This window comes from Mirounga leonina, unplaced genomic scaffold (genome assembly GCF_011800145.1).
Source record: "Mirounga leonina isolate KUSES-001 unplaced genomic scaffold, KU_Mleo_1.0 Mir_154, whole genome shotgun sequence".
Classification (NCBI taxonomy): Eukaryota; Metazoa; Chordata; class Mammalia; order Carnivora; family Phocidae; genus Mirounga; species Mirounga leonina.
In genome coordinates, this window is record NW_023270389.1 from 47,736,882 (window position 1) to 47,760,176 (window position 23,295).

Here is a 23,295-nt window from a genome sequence, read left to right on the forward strand (position 1 = left end):
GGACAGAAGTTTTCAACTCCATTGGGTAAAATGCCAAGGAGCACAATTGCTGGATGATATGAGAGTGTGTTCAATTTTGTAAGAAACTGCCATCTACCTTCCAAAGTGGTGATACCGTTTTGCATGCCCACCCACCCAATCCCCCCAGCAATGCCCCCCAGCGATGAATGAAAGTTCCTGTGGCTCCACATCCTGACCAGCATTTGTTGCTATTACTGTTTGGGGGGTTGGCCATTCTAAGAGGTGGGTAGTGATATCTCATTGTTGCTTACAATGAATTTGATGAGGAAATGAAAAAGCCACAATGAGATATCACCTCACACCAGGCGCATAAAAAAACACAAGAAATAACAAGTGTTGGTGACAGTGTGGAGGAAAGGCAGCCCTTGTGCTCTGTGGGAATGTAAATTGGTGCAGCCACTGTGGGAAACAGTATGGAGGTTACTCAAAAAACTGAAAACAGAAGTACCATACAATCTAGTAATTCCACGGAAATCTTTAGTAAAAGGCGAAAGATTTATGCGATCTGAAGGGGCGCCTGGGTGGCTCAGTTGGTTAAGCGACTGCCTTCGGCTCAGGTCATGATCCTGGAGTCCCTGGATCGAGTCCCGCATCGGGCTCCCTGCTCAGCAGGGAGTCTGCTTCTCCCTCTCCCACTCCCCCTGCTTGTGTTCCCTCTCTCGCTGTGTCTTTCTCTGTCAAATAAATAAATAAAATCTTTAAAAAAAAAAAAAAAAAGAACCCTTTACAATCTAGTAATTCCACTTTGGGGTATTTACCTGAAGAAAACAAAACCACTAATTGGAAAAGATATATACACCCTCACGTTCATTGCTCCATTATTTACAGTAGCCAAGATATGGAAGCCAAAGTGCCCAACGATAGATGAATGGATAAAGAAGAGGTGGTGTATACACAATGGAATATTACTCAGCCATAAAAAGGAATAAAATTTTGCCATTCACAACAATATGAATGGACCTAGAGGGTGTTATACTAAGTGAAATAAGCCAGACAAAGACAAATACCACATGAGCTCATATGTGGAAAAAAACACAACAAACACACAATAATAACAAAAAAGGGAGAGAAACAAGACTCGTAAATATAGAGAACAAACTGGTGGTTGCCAAGGTGGGGGAGAATGGGTGAAGGGGATTAAGAAGTAAATTTCCAGTAGTAAAATAAACAAGTCATGGAGATGAAAAGTACAGCATAGGGAATATAGTCAATAATATTGTAATACACTTACCGTGGTGAGCATTTCCAAATGTATAAAACTGTCGAATCACTATGTTGTATGCCTGAAACTGATTTAATATTATAGGTTAACTACACTTCAATTAAAAATTTTTTAAAATGGGCATCAAACCATGTGTAAATAGTAGTCAACATTCCTCTCCATTGCCCAGAGGCTCTCCAGACTTGATGAGCCATCAGTGTTCTATATGAATATGCACCAGAAAGCGTGCCTGAGTGAAGCAGGTGAGGAAGGGCCGAGTTATTCCTGGTTGTAGATAGAAGGACTTAGGGAGGAGGAGTGTCAAGGGCAAAGGGAGTTAGTCAAGGATGGAGAGAGGGGGACAAAGAAATATGGTGGGAGAACAAAACTCAGGACGGTGGAAATGACTAAGAAAAATTTTAAGAATGGGCAACTTAGTATTTTTTTTGGTGGATTTAACGTTGTTGTAATGGGCTCAGTTTCCACAAGTGGGCTGCCCTGTGTGAGTGTGGGGTGTTTTGTGTGGAACTCCAGGAGAAGTGACCGAGCTCCATACCTGTGTCCCTGAGGGGTAGAGAAGGATCAGCTATGGGCAGGGGGAGGTGAGGACACCCACAGCCTGTGGCAGAAACCTGCAGACTAACTAACTAATGGTGGTCCCTCCCCACAGGGACATAGGGAAGGGGGAGGGGTCTCTATGTGACCCGGGAGGCCGAAGTGTGTTGGAACCGGCCTTTATCAGCTCACAAGCTGATTGTTCCATTTTCAGGAATTTTTGCGAGTTGATTATTAAACTCTCAGTAGATAGAAATCTGCCCGGAGGCATTTACCTCCCGGAAGTTGGCACAAACATTACAAATCAGCAACTTCCCCAACTCCGCTCACAGCTACTGGTTAAACAGTGACGGGCGCACCACGGAAGGTGAGGTCATTTGTGATCAGGCTCCTGGCCTCTCTCCAGGCTCAGCTCCTGTCACATCCTGCTTTTCACACACCAGAAATGCCCGAGGCCTCACAACTCCTGCCTCCTGGCTCTCAGCACATGCTGTCCCTCTTCCCCTGACCGCGCTCCATTTTTCAAGATTCAGCTCTCGTGTAACCTCCTGGGGAAAGGCTCCACTCCAGGGCTGCTGTGTGAGTCCACAAGGAAAAAGTGTCTTGACCCTGTGGGGTCCGCCCTCCCATCCCATCCCCTCCAGCTCAAGGCCCTTGAGATGGGCCTGTGGACTCGTCCACATTTCTGAGTCAGGAGAGCCTGTGTGGGGCCAGAACCTCTCCGAACTTCTATAGACCGATCCTCTCTGAACTTCTACAGACTGATCTCCCAGGGTAGGTTAGTCGTGAAGGACAGTCACTGGGGGACCAAGTGGAAGATGAGGCCATCTTTGAATTTAGAGGAAAATTCTCCAGGGCATCTTGGAGGAAGTGAGCTGAGGGACAGCAAGAGCGGGCCTGCTGACGATGACAGGGGATGACAGACGAGGCCCCCTGACAAGTGCTGAGGCCTGGGGCTTCTCCAGAGGGCAGCAGCGGCCTGGTCCCACCCATCCCGCGGTGCCCTGGGCCCCAGGCCTCTGGGACAGCTCCAAGGTGTCGGCGCACCAGGCCTAGGCCTTGGCCGCCTGCTGACGGTGTTGCTTCCAGCCAGAGTCACTTTCCGACCCCGTGGACTTGTCAGCAGGGCTGGAAATGGTGACTTGAATGAAAAATGTAAGCTGCAGGGGAATCTGTCGGGGCTGTAGAGAGAAGAGCTACTCTTGGGGACTTTACAAGGGTCTCCCTTCTCCGAAACGATCCTGCCTCAAGGGTGCTCAGAATTCACTCCTGCCCTCAAGCTCCAGCGATTCTTGTTGGGGGAAAAGGTGGTAGAAGATGAACAGGAAAATGGAGAGGTGCCAGCTGAACCGGCCTCAGGAACTGCAGGGAGTGGGGCCTCACTGGATGGCCCCCTGCACGGCTTTGCCTCCCCTCTGGTCAGGGAGACGGGGGTCCCGGAGGATAGCAGCCGTGAGGGGAAGGGGCAGGCAGAGAACCTTCCCTGACGCTCTTTCCTACTCTCTCAGGGCAGTGCCCCAGCAGAACCACTATTTACTTCAGAATTTTAAATGTCGCCTAGAAATTTTATTGACATTTTTGGTAAGATACACAAGCCAGTCTTCCTGGTGGTGGTAGGACACCATCTCCATCCCAGCAGGAGATGGCTTAGAATGAAGTAGAAGGCTGGGAGCCAGGACCGGCAAGTCACCCCATGCCGGGGACCGCCAGGAGTCCCGCCCAGGTGCCGCCCCTGCCTGGGCCTCCGGGTTGGGATGTACGCTCAAGCGACCTCACCTCCCTGGACTTGGCGTTTCCTCAGAGTGGCCAAGGTGGCTTTTCCTGGAAAGCCAGGAGCCTGTTTTTCCTGAACCTCTGGTGCCCACGCAGGCCTGCCCTCGAGGATATCACCGCTGCGCCGGGGCCGGGGTGCGCGCGCGTGTGTGTGTGTGTGTGTGTGTGTGTGACTTGGTAGCTTGCAGAAACCCTGTTGCTCAAAAGAACCCATGTCTGAGGCAGGTGTGCCTGCCGGAGAGAGCTGGGAATGTGGAATTTCTCAGCAGGTTGGCTCTGAGGGCTGGAAGCAACCCCACGGTTTTGTAGGATCCTGTGGAGGCCTCATCATTCTTGTCATTCCGGCCTGAGCAACTCAAGCCTCCTAGGACTCCTTGTGTCTTCCTTCCCTCATCTACAGATCACTAGAATAGGTGCTAAAATAGGTCACAGTCCCGGTCACCTCCTGAACAAGCCATGGCCCCAAGGCAAAATGACGGAATTCCCTTTATGCCTGGTGGACCCGGTGCCTCCCTCCATGCTCCTGTGCCCCCTGACCGGCCAACAGCCGCCGGGCACTGGCTGTGGGCCAGTGATGGCGCCAAGCCTTGTTGAGGCACCATCTCATGTAACGGGTCCGCCCTCTTGGGACGAAGCGGAATTCTCTCATTATCCCCATTTCCCGGGTGAGAAAAGCCAGGCTCCGAAAGTTAGGGTAGAGCCAGGATTCAAACTCCCGCATTCGGGGGTGCAATACTGCTTTGCAAATTCAGGTGGAGTCTAAAGTTCAAGTCCAGCTTGGACTAGTCTCTGGACAACAGACAAAGCTCACAGTGTCCGTCTCCTTTTGAGAAAGTAGGAAAATGCCATCCCTAGAACATTTCTGTCATCTCATTATCTAAAGGTTAAATTCAGTGTAAAGTGTACCAGCTACTGAGAAAAACACTGAACTTCTGCCTTGTTTTCTCTCTACGCCCTGTTTTCCCACTGCCACTTCCCTGGTAAGTATTACGTCGAATTGCCCGAAATTGATGTTATTATAGGTAAAACCAGTAAAATATCGGCACTTTCATGTGGTTCAAGCTAGTAGTAGACACTGCAACTTGAAGAGACTTCGCGTGTCTCTACGGCTCCATCTCCCTCCATCCCCGCATCAATGCCTCTTGTCCAAACTGTGCCCTCACTTCAGGGTTTAGCTGAAATAATGCCGCCTCCACCGAGAAGTCTTTGCTGAATTCCCATCTGGAAATCATCTTTCCTAAACGCCCATGGCACCTTACTTGCATCCCTTGTAACCATTTTCCCGGAATGGTGGCTGTCTACAGGTGTACATGCTTTTTTTCTGATGAAGGTACCATGTCTAATTTGTCCCCATCTGACTGGCTCTTTAGCATAATATCCGGCACTTTGTAGGTGCTTTTTCATAGTTTATGGAAGTCAGTTAAATGCCTTCCTGCTCCTTGAGGGGACAGTGTCTGTCCCAGGGCCCCGCACTACAGCCTGTAGGAGCATCTGATTTGGGAGCAGGCGGGGAGGCAGTACCTGCCCCTCTAGCCCCCCCCCCCCACAACAGAGGAGGGATACACCCCTCCTTTCTCCCAACCTTGCCCAGGGGATAAACTAGAATGCAGACCGCGCAGGTGATACTTTTGGGGACAATTTTGGGGCACACAGTCCAACCCCAAACACCTATGAAAGTACTTTGAAAAATCATAAAGAGCTGTATAAATATAAGGGCTTAATATTATCTATTCCTTCCTTAATTCATTTATCGACAGCCTGGGAACTGTTAGGCAAGGTGAGTGGTGCTGGGGCACAAACTGAGAGTTCTGCATCAGTCAGACAGCAGTGGGGGAGACAGACAGACAGTCAGACAGAAAGAATAACCAGTGCAACCAGGCAAACAGGACTGTGAAAGAGACTGGGGGTCGAGGAGTCTGTAAAGCGGGGGCTCCTTGGAGAAGGAGGTCCCCACGGAATCTTGCGTAGCAGGAATTTACCACCGCGGAAAGGTTAGGATCGGGAGGCAAGGGCTTTCCAGATGCGAGAGCAGCACCACAAGGGCTCTGAGTCAGGAACTCAGGTGTCCATGGTGAGTGGGAAGGGTGCAGGTGAGGACTGGGAAGGTGGGCAGGTCGGGGCAGGGAGGGCCCTGTGAGCCACACCAGGACCTGGGACTGTGCTCTGGAAGGAGGAGATCGCTGAAGTTGTGAGCAGGTGAGGGACAGGAGCAGGTGTGGGTGTCGGGTAGATGGCTGTGTCTGAAGTGAGCACCGCAGCCTCCAGGGCAGGGGTGGGGGCGGGGGGAGCCTGCTGAGCAGCCAGCTCCATCAGTATGGAAGCAAGATAACGGGAGGCTCAAAGGAAGGTGGCAGAGGAAGGGAGCCTGTGTGGATGGAAGCAGAGAAATTGAAGCAATGTGAAGGAAGCTGAGTGTAGAGACTTAGTAAGTCACTGGATGAATGGAGTTAGGGAGGGCAGGATGCCTGGATGGTCACTGGCTAAGGGCAGCAGGTGAGGACCCGGTGCCATTTTCAGAAATGGGGACGCAGGAGGAAATCCAGGCAGGGGGAAAGAAGGGGAGTTCTGCTGTATCCCGAGTTTCTTTCCTTTCAAGCAGGGAAATCGCTTTTCCCTCCTTTACACCAATTTGTTTCATTGACATTTGTTTTGTTGCCAAAAAAAAAAAAAAAAAAAATCAGGACACACAGAAAGGTATCGAAGTGAATAAAGATTCCTCTTCTGCTACTCAGAGATAGTCAACATATGGGTGAATGTTCTTCCAAATCTCTTTCCTGTGATATATAATTTCAAAAACCATAATTGGGAGTAGAGTATAATACTGTTTTTAAGACTTTAGATGCTTAGCTGTACCCCAGATCCGTCCAGTTGGAATCTCCGAGGGCGGGAGGCCAGGCATCAGTGTTGTTTAAAGCTTCCGGAGGATTCTGGTGCGAAGCCAGTGTGAGAACCAGCACCCCAGAGGCAAATTAGTACAAGATAGCACCGTGAAAGCCGCCCCCCGCCGAGTCCGTGCTGTTCCTGAAGGCTCCAGAGAGAATTTGGAAATCTACGTAGCGTCAGTGACCACAAGGCACTTTAGCCTTCTACCCAAGAGAGTCAGACCAAATCATGATTCAAAGCACCGAGGAAAAGCCAGTATTCTCAGGTACTCTGCTCAACCCCCCTGGGTGCTTCGCTCTGGCCGATGGATGATGGGGAGCCACTTCGGTGATGGCATTAACACCTTAACATCTCCAGACACGGGCTCTATAGCTAGTCGTTAGTGCCGAGGATGCTGCTAGCCACAGAGCGAGGGTGACGTCGGGTCCTAGCAAGAAAAGGGATTATGAACTCCGGGAGCAGGCATTCACCATCTTAGAAAAGAAGGTGAAGAGGGGAAAGAGAGCCTCCGATTCACATAAGAGCGTCGAGTCCAAGAATTGTAAACATGTAGAGGCTGCCAAACCTCACTCTAAATATATTCCAATGATCTCATGTTTTCATATGCAGCGCAATAAAAAGAGGCATTTTTATTCATCTTGGATGACAGCGTCTTGAGCTTTTATGAGAGCGTCGTAGAAGTATTAGTTTAAGCAAGCGCTGCAGTCAGTATTTCGACCATTGAAAGTCACCACCACGGGCACAGTAAAGGCACCGAGGGACAGTTATTTATCTTCGTGCAAGCTGGGCCCTCAAATGTATTCCCAGAGAGCGGCGGCGAGCCCCCCACCCCATGGGGAAGCGTCCCCAATCAAAGATCCTCTGAGGAGAGCCAAGAGAGGCTTTGGAGGCCTCAGTGCATATTTGGAGGTGATTAACATTTCGGTTTGGCCTCTTCATCTGCATGGACTTCATCTGTTACTCGTTTTCTCTTTGGCCAAAGAGACCCCATCCAATGTCCCAAAGGAGAAGGCTGGAAACTTTTCCGAAAGCCCTTTTAGGTGAAGCCCACTGAGAGGGCAATTGGAGCTTTACTCCTTTTATGGCCATTGCACAAGAGACAGAGAGACAGAGAGAGAGAGAGCGCGAGCTCATCTCTGTCCCGCCTGACATCTGTGGAGCCTGTGGTTCTCCGCCCTCACGGAGCTGAGCGGTCAGTCTCCAAGCCCGGGACGCTGTCAGTGCCCCCCGGGGTGACAGACCTCCAGCGGCTCTCGACCCACCCACCCCCTCGAGCGAACCCTCACCCTCCTCTGGAGTCTGCGCTCCTGGCCTTTCTGGGCATAAATCAAGCAGCAGGGTAGAGCTCGGAAACATGACGAATCCCTTGGCTGGCTCCGGCTCGAGAAGACAAGGGGGGAGCGGAGGGGACCTTGGCTGGAAGGGCAGCCAGAATCTAGCATTCCTGGAGCTGGCCCCAACTGCTGAGACGGGAGCTGCCAGGGGAGTCCTCCCTGGGGGCAGCCCCTGGGCGCCAAGCTCGAGGGGGAGGGGGCTTCGGTGTCTGCGGAGAACACTGTGCACTTCGGGGTGCTGTCCTGGGAACGTGGGGGCAGGGGCTCAGGGCCGCGCGGCCTTAGCCGGGATGGCCCCTGCGGCAGCCCCACGTCTGAAGGCTGTGGTTTGCCCGTGGTGTGGGCACGCGTGTGCAAGCACGTGTGCTCACGTCGGGGGCCGGTGAGGTGAGAGAGCCCCTGCTGAGGGTGCAGGGGAGGGGCGTCTCCAGCCCTCAGTGTGGGGGTGGCCCAATGCTGCAAGTGTTGCTGTCTCCCCTTCTCTGGTGCCTGGTTTCATAGGGTTAACCAGCTCCCCATGTCTCTGGTCCCCACGGGTCATTTTGCGTAGGTGGCGACCCTGCAGCTCTGTCCTCCCCTCCCCCCCGCAGGGACCGCCCAGTAGGAAAAGCTGGGGGTCCTGGGTGTCACCCTCCTGCCTTGTCCATCTGCTGGGCCCCGATGCTGGTCACAGGACCCACTGCAAGCAGCCCCTGAGGGACCAGGTATGTATGACTGGGTTCGGGCCTCAGAGCCCTTCCATCTAGAGGTTCTTTTTGTTTTGTTTTGTTCTTGAGAGTCCTGGAGAGATGAATCCAACCGCCACTAGACCAGAGAGTCTAGGCACTTGCATTCAGCACAGAGGATGCTTCCTTTGAGAAGAGCCTGGGGAGGGCTTTGGCCTCAGCTGCAACAGGCTCTCAGCAAACACGCATCAGAAGGGCTGCCTTCCTAAAACCATTCATCACGTTAAAATAGTCACTGCTCTCTCCAAACCTCCTCAACACTCAAAAGCACTTTTTTGTTGCAGTGTTCGTTTTTTTTTTTTTAAGGGGAGGAGCGCTGTGAGACCCTCACGGCAAGAAGACAGACCATTACCATAACCTCTGCTCCCCTCTGCTCCCCAAAGCCCTCTCCCTACGGCACTGGGAATCCTCTGCTCTGGCCGGCAGAACAATTCGCTTCCTCCGGGCAATCACTTCCGTCCAGGGCTTTCCTGTCACCAAAGCCACACGAATGCGAATACATTTTTCATTAGGAGAAAATAAAACTCACAAGTGACATCAACTGAAAAATGTTCCTTGAGAGCAAGTTATTTCCATTTAAAGCTAAGCACATGACAGCTGGTGACTTTTAATGGAAAGTAAAATTTGCTGGGCTGACTTACTATCAAACCACTTGAGAATTTGTGTTTTTAATTTTCCTTTTGGAGAAAGGCAACGCTTTGGAGTCCAGAAGAGCAGATGAGGAATGGAAAGGTCTGGTCTGGTCTCTAATTATGGCCTTAAAAGACCCTGGACAATCCTCAGCAAAATCATGTTCCAAAACCTAGGCACATTAATTTCCTTTACCCTTTACTTGAAGCTCATTTAATAAGCTGGTCAGAAGACAAACCTCTCTGTTCCACTGTTCACTGGCTCCATACCAATAGTTGCATGAGCACTGAAAACTCTTCACCGTTTCCCCACTTCATAGACAATGCCTGGTACGAAGGGACCGGTGGGTGTCTGTATGGATTATATGTTTGTGTCCTTCCCAAATTCATATTTTGAAACCCTAACTCACAATGTGATGGTAGTTGGAGGAACCCCCTTTGGGAGGTAACTCGATTTAGATGAGGTCATGAAGGTGGGGCCCCTTACTGGGATTAGTGCCTTTAAAAAAATAAGATTTATTTATTTTAAAGGGGGGGAGGGGCAGAGGGAGAGAATCTCAAGCAGACTCCTTGCTAAGTGGGGAGCCTGATGCAGGGCCCGATCTCACAACCCTGAAATCATGACCTGAACCGAAACCAAGAGTCCAACGCTTAACTGACGGAGCCATCCAGGCGCCCTTTTTAAGAAGAGGCAGAGAGACCAGAACTCTTTCTTGTGGGCACACGGCAAGAATACAGCTGCCTGTGAGGCAGGAATAGAGTTCTCACCAGGAACAGAATTTGCTAGCACCTCCATCTTGGACTTCCCAGCCTTTAGAACTGTGAGAAGTAAATGTCTGTTAAGTCACTCAGTCTACGGTACTTTGTTCCAGCAGCCCAAGCAGACTAAGACAGTATTCTGGTAAGTGAGGAGGTGCTCTGTTACCATGAACTCTAGGGGATGTACTACCCAAACACTTGAACTGCATTAGACATGGAAGGAAAACCCTGTGATATCAGACCTCTGTTTCAGGCCAATATGAATTCCGTTCCTCCTTCCTTCCAGAATCCTCTAGCACTTTTAGAATCCGTAACACATCGGTTGTCTGTGTGGGCAGTAGAGAGAATCTCCAGAATCTGGAGACACGATCAGAAGGTGTCAGCTGTTGAAGGGAGAAACTAACAGAATCTTCACAATATCATCTGCAGACGAAACCTGCCCTAAAGGAAGTTTTGCACATGCGCTGCTGAGGATTTCACGGTTTGCTACATTAAGATTAGATTAACCCAACATTTATCAGAAGCTTACATTACGTAAAGTAATGACTAAGTAGGTTGTGATAGTTGATTTGAGGAGAATTAAAAGAGTAGGTATGAAACATCCCATATAGAGCCTGGAAAAAGAGAGCTGAAGAGTAAGAATGTAGTTAGTGTTTATCCAGGGGTATCAAGGGAATGGTAGAGAAGGCATTCCAGACTCTACCGCAGTCCGCAGTCTGAGCCCCACACCCTTCACCACCTTTTCCCTGATTCCTGCTTCACAAGCAATTATTGTGTAGCTTGCTGCTCTGTTGTTTGGTGTATCATGTTGAGGACTGTTAGGTCTTCTTGGAGGCTGACCCCTTTATCAATACGGAATGCCTTTCTTTATCCTTGATAGCTTTCTTTGCTTTGAAGTCTTTTCTGTCTGAAATCGATGTAACTCTTCCTGCTTTCTTCTGATTAATATTAGCATGGTATATTTTTCTCCAATCATTTATTTTTAATCTATACGTGTCATTATATTTAAAGTGGGTTTCTTGTAGGCAATGTATAGTTGGGTCTTTTTTTTTTTTTTTTTTAATCTACTCTGGTGATCTCTTAGTGCCTTGATGCATTTAGGCCATTGACATTCAAAGTAATTTTGGATCTAGGTTGGGTTAATGTCAGCCATAGTTGTTACTGCTTTTTAGTATGTTGCCCTTGTTTGGTCCTATTTTTGTCTTCCACTCTCTTTTGCATTTTATACAATTCCATTTTCTCTCCTTTCTTAGCATATCAATAATACTTTTTTTTTCACCTTTTTTCTGGTGGTTGCCCTAGTGTTTGCAAAATACATTTACAACGAATACAAGTTTACTTTCAAATAACACTATACAACTTCACAGGTCGTGAACAAAATGATCCTAATTTACAGGAGCAAAATGATCCAAATTCTTCCCTTCTGTCCCTGTATCACTGCTGTTGCTCATCTCACTTATATATAAGCATATGTAAGTGTATATATACACAGATACATACATAAGCTAATACGCTGTTGCTATTATTATTTTGAACAAACTGTTATCTGCTAGATTAATTAAGAATAAGAAAAATAAAGTTTTAATTTTACCTTCACTTATCCTTTCTTCAATGCTGTTCCTTTCTCTATGTAGATCTGAGTTTCTGATCTATTTTTCTTCTCTCTAAACAATTCCTTTTAACTTTTCTTTCGAGGCAGGTGTATTGGCAACAAATTCTCTCAATTTTTGTTTGTTTGAGAACACTTTTCTCTCTTGTTCACTTTTGAACAATAATTTCTCAGGATACAGAATTCTAGGTTGGTGGTTTTGATCTTTCAACACTTTTCTCTTCTTGCTTGCATGGTTTCTATGGAGAAGCCAGATGTGATTCTTACTTTTGCTCCTCTTATAGGTAAGGTGTATTTTTCCTCTGGTTCCTCTCAGGATTGCTTCTTTTTGATTTTCAGTAATTTGAAAATGTTGTTTAGGCATAGATTCTTGTTGTTGTGTTTGTTTTTGCATTTATCTTGCTTGGTGTCCTCCGAGCTTCCTGGATCTGTGGTTTGGTGTCTAGCATTAATTTGGGCAAAATTCTCCGTCATTATTGTTTCAAATATTTCTTCTGGTCCATTTTTTCTTTTTTCTCCTTCTGGTACTCCTGTTACAAGTATGTTACACTTTTTGCAGTTGTCCCACAAAAGTTGGTGTTCTGTTTTTTTTGTTTTGGTCTCTGTTGTCTTTGCTCTTCAGTTTTGGAGGTTTTTACTGAGATATCCTCAAGCTCCAAGATTCTCTGCTCAGCTGTGTCCAGGATCCTGCTAAGCCCATCAAAGGCATTCTTCCTGTCTGTTACATTGTTTTTCATCTCTACCATTTCTTTTTGGTTCTTTCTTTAGGATTTCCATCTCTCTGCTTACATTGCCCATCTGTTCTTACACACTGTCTACTTTATCCGTTGGATCCCTTAGCATATTAATCATAGTTGCTTTAAATTCCAACGTTCCTGCCGTATCTGGTTCTAATGCTTGCTCTGTCTCTTCAAATTGTATTCGCTGACTTTTGTGTGTCTTGCAGTTTTTTTCTGGAAAGCTCAACACAACACATTGGGTAAGAGAAATTTCTCCAAATAGTCCTTTAGTGTTGAGGCGGTGAGGTGTCAGGGGAGGGGAGGCATTCTACAGTCCTGTGATTAGGTCTCAGCCTTTTAGTGAGCCTATGCCTCTGGCCCGTGAACTACACAAGTGTTTTGATTTTTTTTTTTCCTTTCTCCTCAGCTGGGGCAAGACAGCGAGAATCAGCCGGAGTGGGTATTGCCCTCCTCCCAAGTCAGCTGGGCTCTGGTAATACCCCAACAGGCTATGCTCTGGTTAACTAGTTTTCCCTGAGGGCAGGCCTTAAAAAAAAAAGAGTGCTCGGTCATATTTCAAAATGGTTCCTTTTCCTCTCCCCATGCTGGCAGCATGAGGGGGCATTTTCCTCCAAGTATTTACTGTGGGAAACTGATGCAGGTAAATTTCTTCGCAGCAGGGCGCCCCTTTCCTCTCCCCTGTGATGAGGTTCCTCCTGGGGTTCTTACCTCTCAGTTGTCCACCCTGAGCCTCCAGCAGATCATCAATTACAGTTCAGGTTTTCCTACCTGGCGCTCTTTCCACTCTTTCCGGGCTGGTTGCCTGCGTCTGTCTGGTGAGCCATAACTCCCTGTATCCACCTGTCTCTCCTGTCTTGAGGGCAGTGCTGTGTCCTAGGTCCTCCTTCTTCTCTTACAGATCCTAAAGGAATTGTTGCTTTTTCACGTTCAATTTTATTTATCGTTAGGATTGAAGTGATTTCCAAGCCCCTTGCATGCTGAACTAGAAATAAAAAAACAATTTTAAAAATGTTAATTCTGTTTTTCCGGTACACAGCAGACAGGGGTGCTCTGGAGAAGCAATTGGAAAGGTATGTCCTCCATTGTAAGTTGGTTCAACTGGCATTCTGGTTTCTCTATCAGTCCGCTGTGAGTTTGGTTGCCAGGATTTCACCTCTCGGGGACTGGTCAGTCTTGGGGGGACCCATTACATGAGGTTTCTGAAATCTGAAAGCAAAGAGCCAGATCTAGACCCAGCCCTGCCCCAGGACACAGATGGCCTTTGAGGCTCGGCTTGAGCAGGCAGCTGGCCATGGAATATCATAACCTGGCAACTCCACACCCGCAGCTGTCCTGGTTCTCACTTGCTGGTAAGTTACTTTGTACATATTTTGTCTTAAGTAACTCCTTCCTCTCCACTTCTTCCTTATAGTGCCACGTTTTCTGTAGCAGGGGCAGGGTCCCTCCTCCTCCAACGTTTATGAAATGTATGGTATCGGGGTGCCTGGGTGGCTCAGTCGTTAAGCGACTGCCTTTGGCTCAGGTCATGATCCCAGGGTCTGGGATGGAGCCCCACACCGGGCTCTCTGCTCCGTGGGGAGCCTGCTTCTCCCTCTCCTGCTCCCCCTGCTTGTGTTCCCTCTCTCTGTCAAATAAATAAATAAAATCTTAAAAAAAAAAAAGAAATGTATGGTATCTCCACCATAGGGATACTTGATATATTGACTAGCTTTTTCAGCAAAGACATCTGAAAAGGCAAGTGCAAATATATCCTCTTGGAATCCAACTATAAACAGCATAATTAAAACAAGCTAACATGTTCTGTTGTTGGATCTTCCGTGTGTTTGAATCAACTCTCACGCCACTCTCCTCTCGAATGATGAGCAAGAAATCCCTTCTACCGCACCTTTCTTTCCATATTCTGTCCTATGGCTTTTGTTTTCGTTCAACCTACCATTTACTTGTCATGAACTATGATGCTATCTGGGGCTGATTAGAGCTTGCAGGGTTTACATTCATTCCCAATTATACAGTTATAGGTCATTCTTACAGCAAATCACCATTATGAAGCTACAAACCTCTTACGACTCCTGCAACAAAAAGTTGCTGAACTTGGATCGTAGAAATAGCATTACCGGGCTTACAGTGAGGCCTGAGGACAACTTGGGGGAAGGAGCACCTGCAGGAAGGAAGGGGCTTGAGCCAGATCTACGAGAGGCAGGAGTTCGGTTGCAACAGTGGCTAGATGTGTGAGTTTGGCAAGACCTTTCAACCAATACTCTATTTTCTCCCTTATAACAATGCGGATCACAACTCCAATCTCACAGGACTGATGTGAGGATTGCATAACGTAACATCTGTCAAACGCACAGCACGTCCGGACATACGGAGATGGATAAATGTTAGTTTCTTTGCTCTTCCTGCACATAGGGCATTGGAGAATAGGATGAGTCAAGTCTTATGTGAAAGGTCCATCTAGTGTTGCTGGGACTTGACCTCTTTGCTTGGGGTCCAAAAGCATCCTGGATTCCCACCCAAGGATCTGTTACAGCTTGGCTCCAGGGCATCAGAGTATAAACACAAAGGGGAAACCAAGTCTGTCTGTACAACAATAGTGTATGAAGTCATGCTTCGCTGTCAGAATGGAACGGTTCTGCCCCTTGTGTGAGACGGTTGCCTCAGTCCAGCTTATCTTACCGGAAGCCCTGGAAAGGGATCATACTTTAAATCTGCTTGATGGCACCTGCCGCTGCCTGCCCGTGTCTCACATTTCCCAGAGAAAGGGTGACACGGCCACTTTCCACAGCAGACTAGTCCTCAAACAGCATGCTCGTCACTCAGCATTCGTTTCTGCTGACCAAGGGAGCAGAGCTGTCCTACCGGTGGCCCCCATCTGCTCACTGTTCACTAGCACCAGGCCCCGTGCTTTGCATTTTCCATGCATTCTCTGATTTAGCCGCGCAATAACCTCAGGAACGAAGAACTGTTTCGTGCTGGTTTTAAGGCTTGGGAGGTTAAGCACAGTCGACAGAAGGAGTCAAGTGAGGTGGGCATTTGAACAGGGAGGCTACTGGGAGTGGAGGTCCCATGTCGGCCCTAGAAAGGGCATCGTGTGGTCCTCGAGGTGCAGCGTCGCCTGCCGACAGCTCAGGGAGTCATCATTACCAGCTGTACCGCTCGGCAGAGTGCAGGGCTCCTGGGGGCATGGGATGGGGGGCACGCTTCCTTCAAAATGGTTCACAGTCTTTTTTACCCCTGTGCTCCCACTTGGGGACAGACCCTCTTTGTCCCTCTCTCGGAGCGTAACTGCTTCCTGCCTGTTCTCCCAGCACCACCGTCCAACTCCTCGTGCCGGCAGTTAAAGCTCTAACTTGGCAGTGTGAACTCTTCTCAGCCTCAGCTGGGTACTTCAGTTCTTGCTTTCACTTCTCCTCTACCCTAAGTCCTGCCCACAGGTAGATCTTGCCCCTTCCTCGCACCCTCCCCTGACTTCCCCTGTCACAGGGCAGGGCCCTCCTCTGAACAAGCAGAGCTTCCCCGGTCTCGTATGCACATGTGGCATTTAAGCAATTCAGGATCATTCGTGCTCACTTCTCGGTTTTGCATCTGTAGGGAGGCTGCAAAACTCCAGGGACCCACAGTGCAAGGCCCACGGCGAGGCTCAGGCCCTGCACAGCCACTGGGGAAGAAGAAAAGTTACAGCTGCGTGTTGACACCATACGAATTTCTTCAGAAATGTTATTAGCAAGGATAATTAAAACAGGAAGCTGCTGGGTTCTTCTTTCTTTGAGCCCTGTCATAAATCACAACATTATCTGCCGAGTGTCTGTGCTCCTAGCAGGGCTGAGAACCAGACCCATCAGAGTCTGAATCCTGGCTCCACAAATCCCTTAGCCTCTGACCTCTGTTGTGATTTGGGCAGAATTAGCCCTGCCCTCCCGGGTTATGAGGAATAAATGAGGTCTCGCGTCTAAGATTATACCCGGGACATCAATGATTATACGACGAATCCCACTGTGCAGTGTTTGTGGACTACATCGGGGACTTTGGCTGGTGACTGCAGGGGTGCAGCGAGGCCACGCAGGGCAGCACCCCAGGAGGCCGACAGGGAGACAGCTGCTGGGGAGGGTTGGGTGCACAGTGCAGGGACTGGGTGACGGGGCGGTCGCTGCCCCCAGACGGGGAAGTGTCCCTTCTTCCCAGTGACCTCCCGTGTCTGACCTCAGCTGTGGGCCTCGTGCAGGTGGTGGCTCACAGGGCACGTGGTCATTCCCGGCTCCTTCTTCTCAGCGCTCGGGGTCCCACCCTGACCGCGAGGAAGCCCAGTCACAGGCAGCCTCCCATGCCCCCCGAACCCGGCACATAGCGCGCCCTTAGCGCCTACTGCTTTTTGTTGGCCATTCCCAAGTACACCCTTTCCAAGAATAAAAGAAAGACTTCTTCCTAGACCGACTCGCGAACCAACAAACGGATAATTAAGATGTCGCAAGAAAGTCATCGGTAAAGGTTCAAGAGGCTGCTTTTCTTAAAGCTCTGCACAGAGGTGGGCGCCTGGGTGGCTCAGTCGGTTAAGCGACTGCCTTCGGCTCAGGTCATGATCCTGGAGTCCCGGGATCGAGTCCCGCATCGGGCTCCCTGCTCGGCGGGGAGTCTGCTTCTCCCTCTGCCCCTCCCCCCTCTCATGTGCTCTCTCTCAAATAAATAAAAATCTTAAAAAAAAAAAAAAGCTCTGCACAGAGGTGCCACAGTTTACACTGTTTGGACAGCAAGTGCGTAGCTCGGGGCAGATGGAAGAACAAGGACAAAAGAGAAGGCGGTGGAAGCAAGCCTTTGGCTTTGTTTAGCCACTGTTTACCGGCTACCATAGTAGCACGCCTCGCCCTGGGGTGGTGTGACAGAGGCCGCCTTAGCCCGTAGGGGGGCAGGGAAATATTTGAGAGTAAAAGCCTAATTATTTTAAGGCACATCAAAACAAAGGCAATGAGGGAAACAATCTGGCTTTAGCAGTTTGTGAGGATTCGGCATCTCGGAAGAAGCTGGTGCTTTCGCTGAGCAAGGGAGAAGGGGACCCAGAGGCAGCAGGGGGCTGCCCAGGGACACAAATGCTCCCGTTGGGGCAGGCCGGCCGCGGACCGGGCCAGGGCTCGGGGGGGCTTCCCAGGGCACCCGGCTCCGCTTTGGGGTTCATGTCCTCACAGCCTGCGGAGGTTGCACTTCCTCCCCACTTGAGTGAAAAACCCCACAAGGAATAGGTGTTTCTCTCCCTTGTTTTGAGATCGTGAATACCACCTGGTTGCACTTCTAAAAATGTAATAGATGGGGAACACAAGCAGAAATCGTGAGACGGTTCTCTAGTATTTTTTCCAGCAGGCGTAAGTCTTAGAGGTGGCCTGCCTTTCCCCGTTTTCTTCTTCGTTTTTCCTCCTCTTCCTATCCCTTCTTTCTCTTCTCTCCCTTTTCTCCTTGATTGCCTTTTTCTTTCACTTCCTTTTTTTCTCTTCAAAAAAAAAAAAGATGATTACTACACAGGAGTCTCAAAGTGAGGCTCTTGTAGGCTTGGATCAATCTAGCAGCACAAGGAAATCATTAAGGACTGAGGTTCTTTCCATCTTCCCTTCTCTTTGAGGACAGCTTTGCTTTCTGGCCAGCTTCCCTCTTGGTCCTAAAGTGGGAGCCTAGTTCCAGGGATCACGTTACGACACCTAGGTCGGTAAAGAAAATGCAGAAAATTGGTCACGGGACTATAGGAAGCGATGGGGTCTGCAGCGGTCCGGAGTGAATGGCCCTGCCGAAGGCATTCAAATACAAAAGAATTTTTTTTCCCTGTTGCTTCAGACTATTTTGTTGTAGTCAGAGGGCAAAAAGGGGATCATGGATGTTCTGCAATAATTCCTTTGAGAGTAAATACACTGTTGCGAGCGGCTGCACGTCACCGATCCACTCCTACAGATATCAGCCCCGAGCAGCAGAGGACCTGACCTTCCCGAGATCAGATGCAGGTGAAGGTTGCCTCTGCTTCACCCCAGGGGCTGGGGGCAGGGCTGCGGCTCAGTCACGAGCTCTGCCTCCCGGGCAAAATCCCAAGCTTCCACAGAGTGGGGGCCACTTCTTCTCCCTTGGCTCCCCCATCACAGGCTGCCGGTCATGCTCCGGATGGGGCCCCATCACACTCACAGATGGAGCTGTGAACTCACAGTTTAGGATGGACACTCCAAGGCTCCCTTCTAACCCAGTTTCTAAGTCCCAGTGGTTCCCAAAGTGTGGACTGTGTGACCCAGCATCAGCACCACCTGGGACCTTGTTAGAAATGCGCATTGCTAGGCCTTACCCTACACCTGCTGATGCAGAAACTTGGGGGGCGGGACCCAGAAATCTGTCTTAACAAGTCCTCTGGGGGGATTCTGGTGCCCTCTAAAGCTTGAAAGCTACTGTTCTAAATAAGTCTCTGGAATGTTTAGAGACCAACCACCACAATATTGGTTTTCAAGCCTGGCTAACCCATTCGTGTCATCTGGGGAGCTTTAAAAAAATTATTAATGCATGGATCCTATCCTGCCTCCCCCCCTCCCCATTCTTATATACTAATTGGTCTGGGGTGCAGCCTGGGCTTTGGGATTTTTAAAAGTTCCCTGGATGGTTCTAAATTGTAGCCGAGGTTGAGAACTGATCTAAATATGAAGAGAAACAATTATACTATAAATGACTACATAGAAATCCAAAAGTGAGATACTTACACTGAAATAAAATGGAAAAAAAAAAAAAAAACCCAAAAAACCAAAACAAAACACCAAACCTAACAGACAGGTTAAACTGTAAAAATAGAAGTATAAGGGAGGAGAGATGATTTGGGTGACACACTGTTGGGAGATATTCCACTCTAGGATTTATTTACTGAGAGAGACACACAGAGCATGAGCGCACCTGCAAGCAGAGGGGGTAGGTAGAGGGAGAGAATCCCAAGCAGGCTTCACACCAGGCCTGTAGCCTGCCGTGGGGCTCGATCTCACAACCCTGAGATCATGACTTGAGCCAAAACCAAGAGTCAAACGCTTAACTGACCGAGCCACCCAGGTTCCCCATCCACGCCTAGGATTTAAATGAGGCTGGAAAGCTCATTATCTTCTTTGGCAACAAGTATGTATCAATGGTTTCTAAATACTGTGGGTTAGTGTTACTTGAAAAGTCCCTTTCATGGCTTCAAAACACACAGCTCACTATGTTATGAAACACTCAACATTTGATATGTTCCCTTAACTGTCCTTTTCCCTTTTCCTTGAGTTCAGATAGAGCAGATAAAATAAGCTTAAACTGGAACAGAGAGCCTCAAGTCCCCTTCAGGAACAGGAAAGGTCCCTACGAAAGTCCCTTTAATGCAGAAGGCCCTCCTGCCCCCAGTCAGCTCAGAGAACAAAGGGCATCCATGGACTATTTTAACCCATATGAAAATAGAAAATAAGCCTCTTCTTCTTTTTTTTTTTTGAAAATAAGCCTCTTCTTAAAGAAGGAAAACCATGAAACTAGAAACGAGTATTCCTGTAAGAGGGGAATCAGTTTTAATTTAGTAAAACTAAGGAATCACTACAATTTCTGTAACTCAAGTGCAGTAAATTACCTTGATTTGCAGAGCCCTAGAACTTCATTAGCTGTATTATAGCAAGTTAGGCTAGAATCAAAGGTCTCCATGCAAACTGCGCCAGGCCACACCCTGAACTGTCTCTTAGGTCATCTATCCCCAACATCCAGTGAGATACGACCACACTCAAAATACAGTCACTTAAAATAGACGTTCTAATCCTGTATTTGTGTGGTTAAGATTTGTTAATGATGTATGTTCTCTAAGATCATGAAACATGACTGCTCCAGGACTTACTGGTTGGCGGAGGTTCATCCAAGGATTCACAGTGAATCTCCAGGTTTTTCTGCCACAACTAAAGGCACAGGGTTCCGTTTTTATTTTAAAATCTCAGAAGAGTTTCTGGAAATAAAAACAGCAGCTTGCTGGTCTTTCTTCTACAACAGCTTAATATATAGATGCTAATAGTTTCTGAACCTAAACGGGACAAAAACCCTGACAATTAGGCAGTAACACGGCAGCTTCAGCGACTGGGCCGTGGGCAGATGAACCCACTTCAAGTTCAAGCTGTAGTGTGTACCAGGCGCCTGCCTCAGATTCTGACTTAACCCATCTGGGGTGGTATTCACAAGTCATGGTTTTAATTTAAATTAAATTTTGTCACTGTTCTAAATAAGCGCTGAGGTGGGTACAATACTGGTCTTAGTAATCAACAATGATCAACGGGGTTCTTTTATGGGTGGCTTTTCTTCATGTTTTTCTCTACTTGCCAGTTTGTCTATGATGAATGCACCTGGCTTATTTATTGGGTTTCAGGTTTACAAGAAGATACTTCTCAGTTCACTATGACTTAACTAAGCAAAGACCCCTCTCTTGTTCTATTTAAATCGTCCCCTTCCTCCCTAATCCCACTCCTTGCACCTGACTCGAGGAGCAGAGCGGGCAGGTTACAGACTGTGTGACAGGGACACCAACTCCCAACACTGCCCGTGCTGCCTACGGGCCAGGTAGCCCTGCTCCAGGGGCCTGAGTTGCACCAGTGAAGCTTAGCCTCACAACTCTGTGGGTTCTGCTATTGCATCCATTTTACACGTGAAGAACTTAAGAAGGTTGAATCGCTTGCTCAAGGTCATGCAGAGTTGGATTGCTCTATATAAATACAAGTTCCCTAATATTGTCCAGAAGATGGCTGGCATGGTTCCACCAGCTTATACTCTTACCCACATGCCTGACCATTCTGATTTTTCCTGGCCTCACCATAACTGGCATTATCTGCCTATTTTTCACCAGTTTGACAGATACAATGTGACACCTCCCTGGTGATTTACTTTGCATTTCTCTATTAGCGAGGTTGAACATCTTTTCATAGGTTAGCCACATGGGCTTCCTTCTATAAACTATTCATATCCTTTAGCACATTTTTCTACCAAATACATTTTCTTACCGACTCGCAAAAATTCCTTGCATGTTCTTGATATGAATCCTTTGTTTTATAAGCTCCAAATATTTTCTCCCAATCTGTCACCTTATTTACAGCTAATATGACAACAGGATCATACTGGACAAACCATTAGAACAAGATAAGGGAGTTCAATAAGGTAATGGATGTAAGTCTTAAAAATGAATGCAGAGCTATTTCATAAGGGGAATAAATGTTTAAAAACTGTTAATTCTCAAATTAATTCTATAAATTCAAAGCAATTTCAGTAAGAATACCAACAGTGTTTTCACTGATCTTGACACGTTGATCCTAGAATTCATAGAGAAGACGAGTTAGGACAGCTAAGGCAGATTTGGAGAACAATATGGCATTGGAGATACTGTGGGTTTGATTCCAGACCCCCGCAATAAACAGAGTCAAATGACTTTTTTGGTTTCCCAGTGCATATAGAAATTGTCTACAATATTGTAATATATTAAGTGTGCAACAGCATTATGTCTAAAAAACCAATGTACATATCTTAATTAAAAAATACTTCATGGCTAAAAAATGCTAACCATCATCTGAGCTTTCAGCGAGTTTTTTTTTTTTTTGCTGGTGGAGTTTTGCCTCAGTGTTGATGGCTGCTGACTGATTGACTGATCACGGTGGTGGTTTGCTGAAGGCTGGGGCGACTCTGGCAATTTTTAAGATAGGACAATGAAGTTTGCCACATCAATGGACTCTTTCAATTACTCGGTAGCACGCAATGCTGTTTGGTAGTGTTTTATCCATAGGACTTCTTTCAAAATTAGAGTCAATCCTCTCAAACCTTGCCATTGCTTTGTCAATTAAGTTTATGTCATATTCTAAATTCTTTGTAGTCATTTCAATAATCATCATGGCATCTTCACCAGAAGTAGATCCCATCTCAAGAAACCACTTTCTACACTTCTAGTTCTTTTGGTATTTCCACCAGCTCAGCAGTCACTTCCTCCCCTGAAGTCCTGAACCCTTCAAAGGCATCCATGAGGGTCAGAATCAACTTCTTCCAAACTCCTATTCATGCTGCTATTTGGACTTCTTCCCACGAACCCTGAGTATTCTCAATAACTTCTAGAACGGTGAATCTTTTCCAGAAGGTTTTCAACTTACTTTGCCCAGATCCATCTGAAGAACCACGATGTGTTCTGCTATATCCTTACGAAACGGATTTTTTTCATTTTTTTTAAAGATTTTATGTTTAAGTAATCTCTATGCCCAGTGTGGGGCTCCAACTCACAACCCCGAGATCAAGAGTCAGAGCCAGCCAGGTGCCCCACAAAATGTGTTTCTTAAAAAATAAAACTTAGAAGCCAAAATTACTCCTTGATCCACCGACTAGAGAATGAGTGTGGTGTCAGCAGGCATGAAAGCAACATGAATCTTGTTGTCCACCTCCATCAGAGCTCTTGGGTGAGCAGATGCATTGTCAGTGAGCAGTTATCTATCTATCTATCTATCTATCTATCTATCTATCTATCTATCTATCTATTTTTCTGAGCAGTAGGTCTCAACAGTGGGCTTAAAATACTCAGTAAACAGAGGTGCTGTCATCCAGGTTTTGTCCCATTTCTAGAGCATTAGGGTTTTCGGAATGGGAAATGAGCACTGGCTCCAACTTAGTCACCAGCTGCGTGAGCCCTTGGCCAGAGAGCCAGCCTTCCTCAGAAGTCAGGCATTGACTCCTCTAGCTATTGAAGTCCCAGATGACATCCTCTTCCAATATAAGGCTGTTTTACCTACATTGGAGACAGCTTCTTTCCTTAAACCTCATAAATGAACCTCTGCTAGCTTCCAACTTTTCTTCTGAGGCTTCCCCACCTCTCTGTCTTCATAGAATTGAAGAGAGTTAGGGCCTTGCTCCTCAACGGGCTTTGGTTTAAGGGAATGCTGTGATTGTTTTGTCTTCTTTTCTCCATCTCAGCCATAAGGCTGTTCTGCTTTTTTATCATTTGTGCGTTCACTGAAGTAGCATTTTTAATTTTGAGAACTTCCCTTTTGCATTCACAACTTGGCCAACTGTTTGGTGAAACAGGCCTACCTTTTAGCCTA

General features: G+C 47.6%; 1 non-coding gene across 1 annotated transcript; it reads right to left on the bottom strand.

Annotated features, from left to right (window-relative positions):
- Positions 1 to 425: 425 nt before the first annotated feature.
- LOC118014646 lies at positions 426 to 546 on the bottom strand. Its single transcript, XR_004680337.1, has one exon. It is a non-coding gene; the product is annotated as a U5 spliceosomal RNA (small nuclear RNA).
- Positions 547 to 23,295: the final 22,749 nt, after the last annotated feature.